This window comes from Mauremys mutica, chromosome 1 (genome assembly GCF_020497125.1).
Source record: "Mauremys mutica isolate MM-2020 ecotype Southern chromosome 1, ASM2049712v1, whole genome shotgun sequence".
NCBI lineage: Eukaryota > Metazoa > Chordata > Testudines > Geoemydidae > Mauremys > Mauremys mutica.
Genome location: NC_059072.1, coordinates 14,837,080 through 14,850,089, shown reverse-complemented (window position 1 = coordinate 14,850,089; position 13,010 = coordinate 14,837,080). Strand labels below are relative to the sequence as shown.

General features: G+C 41.7%; 1 protein-coding gene and 1 long non-coding RNA gene across 4 annotated transcripts in view; one reads left to right on the top strand and one right to left on the bottom strand.

The window, feature by feature from the left end:
* Positions 1-13,010, bottom strand: part of CELF2 (CUGBP Elav-like family member 2) — a 451,780-nt gene that overhangs the window by 34,463 nt on the left and 404,307 nt on the right. The gene's annotated exons all lie outside the window — the stretch shown is intronic.
* Positions 1-13,010, top strand: part of LOC123376805 — a 34,699-nt gene that overhangs the window by 594 nt on the left and 21,095 nt on the right. The window lies entirely within an intron of this gene.

Genomic DNA, 13,010 nt, shown 5'->3' with positions numbered 1-13,010 from the left:
TGGTGCCCATTAACAAAGAGCTGTTTGAAAAGGGACTACATAAACGCACACTAGGGAACTTTTAGCGTATACCAGCAGGGTCCACACAGATCAGCTAATGCACAACATGCCAGTGCGGACTAAAATTCACACCCCTCCGTTGCGGACCAAAGCACTGCATAGACAAGACTTTATCTAAGGTACCGGTGAGCTATACCCAACAATGGAGTTTTACCTTCTCCTTGCAGATGTACCATTGGGCTTCTCCAATTATTTTTGTTATTTCAAACTCTCTTGACTTTGGTGGAGCTGCAGTTCAAGGATTTACACCCCAGTCTTGCAATGAGCTCTACACAGGCAGATCCCGACATACAGCCCCATTGAAGTCAATATCCGAAGTGCTTATGAGCTTAAGTCAATGCGGCTCTACTTGAGACAGGTCCACCCACATAAAGCTCTTTGTAAGAGCAAGGACTTGGGTCATAAGGTCTTCAGAGCAGGGACCTTTTCCGTGCTAAGCCATAGTAATAAATGATGATCATCTTTCCATCATGAAGTGACAGTGTCCGGAAAGAGAGGCTAGACCGGTGATTTTAAGGTAAACAATTGGTGTACTTGCCACAAGGATGCTTTTCACTTATGAATGACAGGAGAGGTGGTCAACATGATTGCAAATGAGAGGAGAGGTGTCCAGGAGACAGTGAGGTAGTCACACAATGAAAAAAATTGAGAACTCCTGGCTGACGTAATTACAATCCAGTCGGTGCAGCAGTCTGCGGATTGCGGAGTGGATTCTCGATTGAGCATGCATGGGCAGTGACATACTCAGGTGTGTATCATTCACCTCTTTACTAGACAAAAAGTTGCAGAAAACTATTTGATTTGATGTAAAATTACACAACCGGTTCCCCTTGTACTGTACATAATTTTGTAAAATAATGTATCAGTGCCAATTCAATATGGCAATAGCACTTTGCACTTAACACAGCACATCTCTTCCAGAGATAGCAACATGCCTTACAAACCTACAAAGGCAGATAAATATTTCACAGATGTGGCAAAGTCAGGAACAGAACCCAGGTTTCTTAGCACCATATTCAATCCACTAGGTCACAGCAGACAAAGCATTTTTTAAAACACTGAAACAACGGGATGTGGATAAAAAACTTTCCATGAACTTGTCCCATAATATACCACAGCCTATCAGGAGATCACAACAAGCATATCTTTGGGCACAAGGTAGAATTCCGGCCAGCGTGGGGCAAGCACTGGTGTGGTGGACCATTACTATTAAACTTCTTCCTGTGTGCAGGTTTTATCAAGATTTAAATTAATTCATGACAATTAGCAACTCCAGCCTGTTCTCAGTCAGAGCTTCTTGCAAAGCACATAGTGTCTGAGGTTGAGTATCCACCTTCTGTAGCCGAGGTGACAGCAGCACTTGATGATTCTTTGGCAGAAAATAAACCTGAACAAGCCAGCAATATAGCCGTGGCTTGTGTCTTACGTACAACTTGAACTGATAAGCTTTTTTTTTATTTTTTAAATTGAATTTCTTGTGGCTGACCACAGCTGAAAATTATTACAGATGGTGTGGTAGAGACACACTGCCAAAATGTACTGTATTACACAGTTTTGTGTACACACAGCAGGAAATATACAACCTGAAATGTGCTAACCCAATGGATTTAATACTTTAGGCAGAAGATAATGTACTATAGATCAAAAAAACCAAACACGTCTTGTGTTGAATTAGATCCTTCTAAACTAGGGTTCAGTTTAAGTGCTATACTCGGAGTCCTAAAAAAATTATTTGACTAACAAGTACAGTGCTATACTTTGAAAAATACAAATGCATTTCTCTTTTTATAGCAGCTGGTATTTTTAAAATCTTGTTCCATGCATACAGTAGGACACTCCTGCTCTGGCTTACTGTAAAGAAGAGTTATGCAACCCTGAGGAAACAGAGTCAGATTTTTCTAGGTCTAACCCCATACAGTGTTAATAGTCACTCTAAAAAGAGACAAGAAGTTCTGTAGAAAGACCTTTCCTAAAGTTTCAGGAAGGACTCAAACTTATTTACTGGCAAGTTCTGTTGATTTCATTCACCCTACCACTAAATGGCATTTCAGCAACTGAACTTCCTTATGATCCTAGTGACGATGCTACAGTAATACACACCGCTCGGAGATGAACACACTTTCTAGGAATATGTGCAAAGGAACTAAAACATTTTAAGGGACAATTATATTTTACAAACAGACCATTCTGATTTGTTGATTGCTCAACTGCTCTTATGGGTTCCCCACTTCACCCTTCAGGTCATTATCATAGTTGTCATTCTCCCAGGTGAGGGAGATAGGCTGGGGACATCCTGATTTCAAAATAGCTCCCTGCAGAGCTCATTACACAGCCCTTTGCAAGATGGGGGCTTCAGTTTCAGAGCTCCTCAGGACACATTTCATTGGGAGATGTGTAGCCTACTTTTGTGGTGCTATTAAAAACATTGAATATCGGCCAATATTCTCAAACCTGGGTGTCTAAACTTAGGCTCCTAAATCCATCCCCTAATTATCAGAGGTGTTAAGTGCCAATAAATCTCACTGAAGTCAACGTGGCTTGCAGCCTTTGAGAATCAGGTCACTTAAGTGCCTAAATTATGGATTTAGGCATCAAAGAGTGAAAAAATTCAGACACAAGTCTCACAATTAAAGGGAATGTTTTGCAGACAAAAATTCTACTTGAAGCCATGGCCTCTTGTACATTAGGTTAATCAAGACCCATTTGCCACTGGTCAATGTGTGTTGTGTGTTCTAAGAGTATGTCTTCACTACCAGCCGGATTGGCAGGCAGCGATCGATCCAGCAGGGATCGATTTAGATCTAGTCTAGATCGATTCCCCTCCCGCCAGTGTAGACCAGGCCTAAGAATAGAGTGTTTGCTCTTTAACTCGAGCATCACATGCTTTCAGCTGTAGAGGCCTCTAATTCAGTCCTGGGTGAGTGAACTAAGATGGCATCCACTGCTTGGTAATAAAATCTTCCCATTAATAATAAGTTACATAATTATGACTCAGAGGGGTAGCCGTGTTAGTCTGGATCTGTAAAAGCAGCAAAGAATCCTGTGGCATCTTATAGACTAACAGACGTTTTGGAGCATGAGCTTTCGTGGGTGAATACCCACTTCGTCGGATGCAAGTAGTGGCCACGAAAGCTCATGCTCCAAAACGTCTGTTAGTCTATAAGGTGCCACAGGATTCTTTGCTGCTTTTACATAATTATGACTAACATTATTGCATCACACAAAGAATGCTAATTGACCCTATGCAATGCCCATTATAGCAATAATTACACCAAGGATCAGTGCTCCCAATCCATGAAATAATGACTTGCCTCAAAGTGTATCAACAACTGCAACACAAACATCCTAATAGTACTTAGCTCTTACATGGCACTTTTCAGTTTCAAAGCATTTCACAAACATCAACTAAGACTCCAGAACACCCAATCAGCAAGTACATGTTATTCTTGGTTTACATATGGGTAAAGCTAGGCAGAGAGATTACATGACTTGCAAAAGGCCGAATAAAGGGAGGCAGTGTCAGAGCTGGGATTACAACTAAGAAGTTCCTGCCTCTCAGTCCCATGTTCAGACCACTAGATCATACCCTCTATCACGATTTTCTTTCTCTCTTGTTTCTCTCAAGTGTACAAGCCACAACCCAAACCTTACAAAAGAAATCAATCTAGATTAAAATATATCATAAGAATTTATGTACTTTGGTTACATAAGTGCACAGAATATGCCTTTTAAAAACTACTTTATCTGTCAGATCATATTTTTGCCCTAAAAATAATGACTGTTAAGCTAGGTGAGCTCCCTCCCCCAAATGTAATGAATGGCTTTTTAAATGGCAGTACAATATATTGTACTTGATCATATTAATTCTATACCAAGACATGTAAGTGGTTAACTTGTACTGAAGTGGAAGAGAAAGCCGCTGCGTTTTAAACAGATTTGTTCCAGCGTGAACCATCTACCTTGATTCATTCTTTAGAAAACTGTCAGAGCTTCATATTCACCTACAGGTATGGTTATTTTTGGATCATCTTGGAGCAAATCATAGGCAGCACAGTGGGTGCATTGGCCTATAACAAAATGTCACTGTGGCAGACGTGAACTGCTGATTGGAGAAATAGGTATTGTACTGAAGTGAATAAAAAGAGGAGCTTTTAAAAAGGACTATTTGAACATTCTTTGCTGTGTCTCTGCCGAGGTATCTTAAATTTTCTGTAAAATGCCTAACATTTCAACAATTGTGTTCCCAACTTGAATACTTTTAACTAACAAAGGCAATCTTTGTGCTATGTTATTGAGTAGATAAAATAATAAATGTCCTAAGAATCATTTTACTTCATCTTTAAGAAAAATGAACAGAGATGATGTTGGTGCAAATAAAGTTTTGACCAATGAACCACAGATACTAACTGTGACCACCCTGTACTTTTAAGAAGGGAAAGAACAGATTAATTGTAATGGGATTGGCATCAACTGCCCTCATTAAATTGGGTAAGCATTTCTATTCTAACCCCCCATTTTCAAGTTGCTTTATAACTTTCAGAAACTTCCTCCTTTGGGGATGAAATGTTCCAGTGTTGGCACCTGCCCAAAAGTAGCTTATTTGAGTATGGGGGATATATATAATTTATTTACTATTCTAATTAAAAATGTTTGCAGCTTTTTTATTTTTATTTTATTTTTATAACAGCTCTACTGCTTAAAATGGATGGGAACAGAAAGTTGAACTTTGGCATGGAAAAAGCACAGTCAAAATTGGTTTTGATTTGAGTAAAAATGACCTGTTGAAAATCAGATTCTTTGCACACACAATATATTTTGCATAGACACTTCCTTCTAGGTTCCAAGTATGCAGGCTCATAAAGCCATGTTACCTGAGTATGCAGGGCCAGCTTAGCTGTGTGGTGAGGTGAATAATGAATGAGACAGGGTTTTCAGGGTTTCCTCATTCACTGCTCATCTTATATTGTAAAAGCTGCAAACTCCTGCAGAATAAAGTGCAAACTCTGGCAAAATAAAGAGACTCCTTATAAGGTACAGTATCTGGGATAAGACATTCCAGTGTTGTTTAGCCAAGAAGTTCAACCTTTTGGATTTTACTTTTTGAAAATATATGCATCTTTAAGAAAAAAACAAAACAAAAATACATTTTAGAAAAATGTATTAAACATTTATCTTAGAATAACCAGTGACTTCCGTAAGCACTGAAACTGGCCTCCAGCAAGCATGGATAAGCACTCAAAAGTCAGGAAATGATAAAGTTAAGTTTGTATAGCATGCTTGTAAAGTGAGTGCATGTCATGATCCCCTCTAGCAGCTAGTGCACATATAAAACTACTATGGCTGGGAGCAAATAGAGTTACTCCCTTAGCTCAGGTAGTAGAGGTTTGTGCTTTGGGGCTGAAAAGGTCCTGCATTCCAACCCTGTAAAATATCTTGTGGAGGGGTAATTACCTTTGCATGTCTAATTATCTGCCCCATATGTGCTTATAATACATTCTGTAGCCACAGAATCACATCCTCTTTCTTGAAAACATTCTATCAGAATTGTTTTCTACAACTTTCGATACATATTGCTAGCATCCTGTAGTACTTTGTGTTACTGGTGTATACTCACAGTCCATGAAGGTCATTTATATGCAACATACATAGTAAACTATTCTTACACAACATACTGCATATTTACTATAGCAGCATAGCACAATTCTGAAAATGTGAGGGAATACAAAGGCTACTTATGTGCACAGCTAAATTAGCTTCTGAGTTAGCTACTTTGTCTCCCATGGTACCAGAAAATTGCATTGTGGACATGTATGCAGGTACAATGAGCTGTATCCTTTGCTGCCTCTTCCCTTCTCTTTGCAGTCACCTGGGAAGGCTGTGCTACTGGTTGTTGAAAAAAATGTATACCATATTCTATTTAGGAAATAGTACAGGATCATGTCATTAAAAACTGTATTGTGATGCAGATGTGCAAGAGGGCAGAATTAAAGATGTATGTGAAATCATACTTTGTATTTCCTGACTTGTGTGTGCAGCCTAAATGTTCCCATCTTGTAGTATATTTGCTGGAATATATCGTCAGTTTATATAATGCTGGGAGCTCATGTACCATCTTTCACCAGAGATTTTAAAAGTGCCGTGTAAACATTAATTAAACCTAACACCACCAATGTGAGGTAGGTGAACTATATTATCCCTAAGTTTACATGTGGGTAAATCAAGGCAAGCTAAGCATCACACAGTGAATTAGAATCATAGAATATCAAGGTTGGAAGGGACCTCAGGAGGTCATCTAGTCCAGCCCCCTGCCCAAAGCAGGACCAATTCCCAACTAAATTAGAGGCAGAGGCCCTATTCTTGAACATACATTTGCTAGTATGGCACCCATGTGGAGTCCTATTGACTTTACTGGCATTTTGTGCAAGCACTGGGATCTGTGCTGATGCATCTATTTATAAGATCTAGCCAGTCTGGAAGAGAATCCAGGATTCCTGATTTCTAGTCCCAAGTTTTAACCATTATAAAATATTGCCTCTCTACACTGATACAGAGTTCCAGTCGTTTAAAAAAGAAAAGCGTTCCAAACAAGTGGGGGGGGGGAAGAGTGAAGAATCGGTTAACTAAATAGGGGTGATTAAAGTAAATAAAAAAAACAATTATCATATCAAAATAAAAGACAAGAAAGATGATTAAATGAGGCTTCTAAAGACCTGTGAGAAACTCATGGAAGAGTAATATGCATTTACCTGGTTTTTATTCTTTCATTTTTATCCACTACCATCTAATAATTGAAAAAAAAAAATCACAGGCAATTTAAACTATTTTAATTTTTTTTTCAAGGCCACTAGACAAAAGAAACTATTTATTGCCTGAGGGGATTTTTTTTTCTAAAATGAAGGCTTAATCTTTCATGTTTTTTTTTTAAGCAAAGGCTTTTAAAAAATAATTTCTAACAATGCTGTAGGGAGAGACTTCCCTGGGTATGCAAAATTGAAAATATAAATTTACAATTATAAAAAAATTAATAGTTTTGGGGATTGCATTGTCTCTGTCCTTTCTGGATTAATATTGTCTGAAGCTTAAGAGAAAGTATTTAGAAAGAGAGAGAATACTTTAAAGTGTTCAGCGCAGGGAAGGGAATGACTGTCCATAGATTGGAGTCAAAGCCATTTAGGAGTTGTACTGGGCTGTGTTCACAGTAAAATGCAGAGTTTTGTTTTGAAATATATAATTGGCTGAACTTTGAAAGGAGGTGTTTCATATAGATTCAACAGTTAGTATGAGAGGGCCCAGTCCTGCAAGATGCTGATCACCTTTCAAGTCCTTTTAAATCTTCTTGGGGGCCAGCCGCAAAATGTGGCATCCTCAAATACCAGGCAAGATTTTGGTTTGGGGTCATCTCTATGCCTGTGTCCCCATGAGGTGCTGAGTTGATCCAAGTGTGTCTGAGCACGTGCAGAACTCAGTGCAAGTCCAGGACGCTCTGAACCTCATAGGACCAGGTAGGGTGACCAGACAGCAAATGTGAAAAATCGGGACAGGGAGTGGGGGGGGGGGAATAGGAGCCTATATAAGAAAAAGACCCAAAAATCGGGACTGTCCCTATAAAATCGGGACATCTGGTCACCCTAGGACCAGGTCTAAAGAGGAGCCCTAATTGAAACACCCATCTTTTGAGGATGCCAGATTTTACTGGTAGCTCCAATTTCTGGATGGAACCAAAACCCTGGATCTGAGCATGAAATGAAATTTGAAGGAATAGGGGATAAATCTGGTTTTGAATTTTTGTGGTGTTGGACTATTATTAATAGTCTAGTTCAGAAAAGTATTTATGTACATACCTATTCAGGACAGCACTTTGACATCAATGGGACTTAAATATCTGCTTCAAGTTAAGCTGTCCTGAATAAGGGCCTATTAATTTAATGTATTATCTAGAAAGACAGAAACATTTCTTCCTATACTTACTCTGGGCTTTGTAATCGGACAGTATAATTTACTCCCACGAAACCCAACAAACTGGAGCATTCAATAAAAAGAAAACTAGACCCAAAGTACCCCCATTCCTCTGGAAAAAACCTCCAATACTGAAAGGCAGAGTCAAAAGTTTTCTGCCGATCTATTTCAAGTTTTAATGGAAATACTTTGTGCTACTATGAAAGGCTTTAGGGAACTAAATGTATTTTTCATAGAACAGAGAAGAATCCATGAAGATATTGTTCAGGTTTACAAAATACGTAATAGGGTGAAGAATGTGGAACCAGATAAGAAAGGTTAAATTGAAGGACATTTTAACAATGATTGGTTAGTTGTGGAGTGCATATGGGCATAAAAAGACTATTAAATATGCACTCAGTGTCACAGTAAGCTTTCAAATGTTGAAAATGGTTTTCCTGTGGCTATTAATTCCAGCTAAGATTTTGAAAAGGGATTTGTGATTTGGGGGTGCTTAACTTGTGGGGTCGGGTGTTCAGCCCTTGTTGAGAATCATCAAGGTGTCACCCAAAATCATGAGTCATTTCTGAAAATCATGGTCTCTGCCACAAGGGGGCCACTACTCCCCTACATACTGTGGTGCCCCCTAGGAGGTATTTATTCATCCCAGCTGAAACATCTGCTTCAGCACATCCCATTCACAGTCATCATCTGAAAACACCTATTTTCCCAGGAGAATTTGCAAGTTTAACAGTTAGGCCCTTTGCTTTTCAGTGATGGTACAAGTTTTGTTTTCTTGGCACTAGCACTCTTTAGTATTTAGTTTTATTGAGTATTTGGGGTGTTTGCATAATACAAACAGCGTCCATATAGTACCCTCGGCTTTATACGTGAAATTACAGTGAAATAAAAGGCCACGTCCGGCTCCTTCCAAAGCTTCCCCGGGTTTCCTAGGGAAGTCTCTGCGCCAGGTGCTCAGCCGGTATAAAACACAACTGAAGCCAGTAGAGCTATGCTGATATACACTAGCTGAGAAGTGTCCAAACTTCACCTCCTTCCTGGGTGGAGTAATTACTCTGACGCTTAATTCAGGGCTTTAGCATCTGACTCAATAGAGGAGCCCTGCAATCCTATATAAGGTCTTAGCCTTCCACGCTTTTCAAGGGAAGTAGAGAAGAGTTAAGATATTTCTTGCCAGATCAGAGAAACTGGAAGGAATCAAAAGATGAAATTTTATCTCAAAATGCAAAATCAATATAACTTTGGGAAATATAATCTAAAACACTGGCATATGACACGGAGAGAGAGATAAATGGGAAGAGATGCTCACCACAGATGCTAACGTATAATTGGATAGCTATGTCCGTATAAGATTTTACAATGTGATATGTTGATCAATATATCCTGCATTATATGGAGCACAAGCACAACTACATAGGTTAGCATATCTTCCTCTAGCACTGAATTAAATACATTTGCAACACTGCACGCTGTGGTGGGTGCCCCAGTTCAATGAAGGCATAATCACATTGGAGGGGGTCCAGGAAAAGGTGATAAAGATGATTAAGATCTAGTAGAAGCCTGGATATATTCAAACGTTCGAAGCTAGTCTTCCCAACACAGCAGAAACCATGCAGTGGTGAACAATCCTTTGGTAGCAATATGGGCTAGATGGCCAAACAGGCCTTCCCTAACTTTTAAAATACTCTGATTGTGGGGAAAAGAATTATTTAGAGTGGCTAGTGGAAAAGTGGGATGCAAGCAAATAATTCGGCTGGACACCAGAAAATATTTTCTAACAATAAGGTTAATTAGGTTATTAAATAATATTGGAAGGGAAGTGCAAATATTCCCATCTCTGGAGTTATTCAGGTTAAGCAACACTTGGAAATGCCCTTTAGAACAATCCTATGTTGGCAGCAGTTGGACTAGTTGATCTGAGGAGTCTTTTTCATCTCCAAAAATCTATAGTGTGTAGAATCCTCAAGACAGCTGTTTGTACCACAGACCTCATGGAGAGTCATTATAGAATTAAGGTTGCCTCTGCAAACTTAATTTAGTCCCTTTGTACATATGCATGATAATACAGTCTTTATTATATTATCACACTATTTTTTCCAGAGGACCCCGTCTCATTCAGTGCACAGGATGAATGATGCTCACTGAATGAGCAGCTATTCAATATTTTGTTTTCTCCTCATTGTTCAGTGCGTGGCCTCATTCCTTATTTACTGCACACTATTCAAACCCTGCTCTAAATTCAGAACTATTCATTTCCTCATTGACTTTCCTACGGCACTCATCTGGATAGTATCTGACTGCTTCACAAACATTAATTAATTTAGGTTCACAAAACCCCAGTTGAAGGGTGGTATTATCCCCATTTTACAGATGGGGAACTGATGTACAGAGAAATTAATGTCAAAAGTATCCACTAATTGTGCGTGCTTATTTGAGATGCCTATGGCATGATTTTTCAGAGCACTTAGCATTATATAACATTTTCTCTTTTCAAAAGCACAGATCCTATTGACTTCAGTTGCAGCGGTGAGTGCTAAGCACTTGCGCAAGTCAGACTCCAGGGTCTCAAGTTGAGCACCCAGAACATGATGAAAATACAAATAGTGACCTCCTGTGAAAAGTTTGGTTAAGTGACTTGCCCAGCATCACGTAGTTTGGCAGGGCAGGGATAGAATCCAGTTCTCCAGGGCAGCATTCAACTGCCCTAACCATGAGACTGTCCTTCCTCTTCATGCAGTCCCCTGCCTCATGCACTACACAACTTCCAAGTTCTGCAACAAATAAGGCAAGGGTCCTCAGTATAGAATTTCCTAGCTTTTGAGTGCTTGACTTTGCAACCTTAATGTTCTTTTAACATAGTGTTTTGTTCGTTAATTCCTAGGTTTTTAAAAGAGCAAACTGAAAAACAAGCAAACAGGAAATTGCATCACGTGGCATCATACAGATGCCCACATGGGCCATCAGCAGGGTTGGAACCTTTAGATACACGACAGAGATGTCTGCCAATTGCGCTAACAGAGTTTCTGACAGCAGTGTGAGACACACACTTTGCCAGCGGATTTCACAGATTTGATGACAGCAGAAAGAAGAGTGAGACTCAGGAATCTTGGGTGCCATGCCAGGAGGAGCGTGTGTTCCAGGAGTCATCACAGACCCTTCTGTCAGTTCCCCTAAGCTTGACTCCTTCTTTCCCATCCCCTCTAACCTGTCTCTGTCCCAGTCCTGTGTCTTCACACCCCTTGGCTCTCGTCCCAGTCCCAGGCCCATTCTCCTTGCCTACCCAGTCTCACCTCAGACCCAGTCTTCCCCTCTAAGGTCCCCATTCGAGTCCCAGTCTCCCTCCCCTTCCAGTACCTTTCCTTCCCCACTCCCAGTTCCCTTGCCCAGCCAGTCTAAGGTCTTTCCCACTCCAACTCCTTGTCCAATCGCTCTCTGCCTTCCCCACAGCATCAAGCTCCCTTGCCCTCTTTTTCCCCCATTCCCTCTGGCCTCCCCACTCCCCGGTCTCTGTCTCAGTCTCCCCTGTGTCAGGCTCCTTGTCCCAGTCTCTTTATCCAGCTGGTCCCTGTTGTCCCCCTCACCTTAGCTCCTGGGCAGATGTGTCTATTCACCTCCATGCATTCCCAGTCCCAGTTTCCTTGCTCAATCAGTCCCAGTCTCCCCCCAGACTTCAAGTCATGGTTTCTCTCTCCTTCCCCACACTCACCAGCCTCCTTGTCCCAATCTATGCCTCCCCTCCCCCCAGTCTAGCACCTGCCTCCTCTTCATTTGAGTGAGGCACCTTCCTCCTCCACCCTGCCTGGGCTCCAGCAGGGGTGTCATCGAGAGCACTGGAGAGACAGACTTTCTGCTGTCAATTCTGATGCCCAGCCCCATCCCTGGCTGGGGAGTAATTCAAGGGAAAGTCTTTCTAAGCCCCTTGGTTGGATCCTGCTCAGTTGTTTTGTGGGAATGATACACGCAGGGGCGGCTCTAGCAATTTCGCCGCCCCAAGCACGGCGGCACGCCGCGGGGGGGTGCTCTGGCGGTCGCCGGTCCCGCGGCTCCGGTGGACCTCCTGCAGATGTGCCTGCGGAGGGTCCGCTGGACCCACGGCTCCGGTGGAGCATCCGCAGGCGTGCCTGCGGGAGGTCCACCCGAGCCGTGGGACCAGCGGACCCTCCACAGGCACACCTGCAGGAGGTCCACCGGAGCCGCCTGCCGCCCTCCCGGCGACAGGCAGAGCGCCCCCTGCGGCATGCCGCCCCAAGCGTGCGCTTGGCGCGCTGGGGTCTGGAGCCGGCCCTGGGTACATGTGCAGACTGGTGAGCACTAGGAGCTGTGTGGGGATGGAGTATGCTCAGGGAGGATGGAATCTTCAGAGATTTTCGCGGCTAAGCACTAAGGGTATGTCTGTACTTATGCTGGAGATGTAATTTACAGCTAGAGTAGACACGAGTGCATTAGCTTTGATTAAGTGCAGAAGTGTAGCCAGCATAGGCAGCAGGAGGGGTTAGCTTCCGTGAGTACAATCCCGCCTTAAAATAAATAAAATTAAAACAAACAAATAATTGGAGATATATCTATCTCCTAGAACTGGAGGAGACCCTGAAAGGTCATTGAGTCCAGCCCCCTGCTTTCACTAGCAGGACCAAGTACTGATTTTTGCCCCAGATCCCTAAGTGGCCCCCTCAAGGATTAAACTCACAACCCTGGGTTTAGCAGGCCAATGCTCAAACCATTGAGCTATCCCTCCCACCTTGAATCCTAGGTGCTTACTTGGGTGGCTAGTCCATCCCCCTCCACCTGTGCCACCATGGCTACACTTCTATTTTTAGTGCACTAGCTTAAGTAAAGCTAGCGTGCATACTTCTATCTGAGCTATACCTCCAGCTCAAGTGATTAACCATAACCTAATAAGTCTCTACTGGGCATGTCAGAACTGCGGTTTTTTTGAATACTTAAACTTGACCAAATTTGGGCAGATTTCCAGAGAAACAGAAAAAGACAAATCT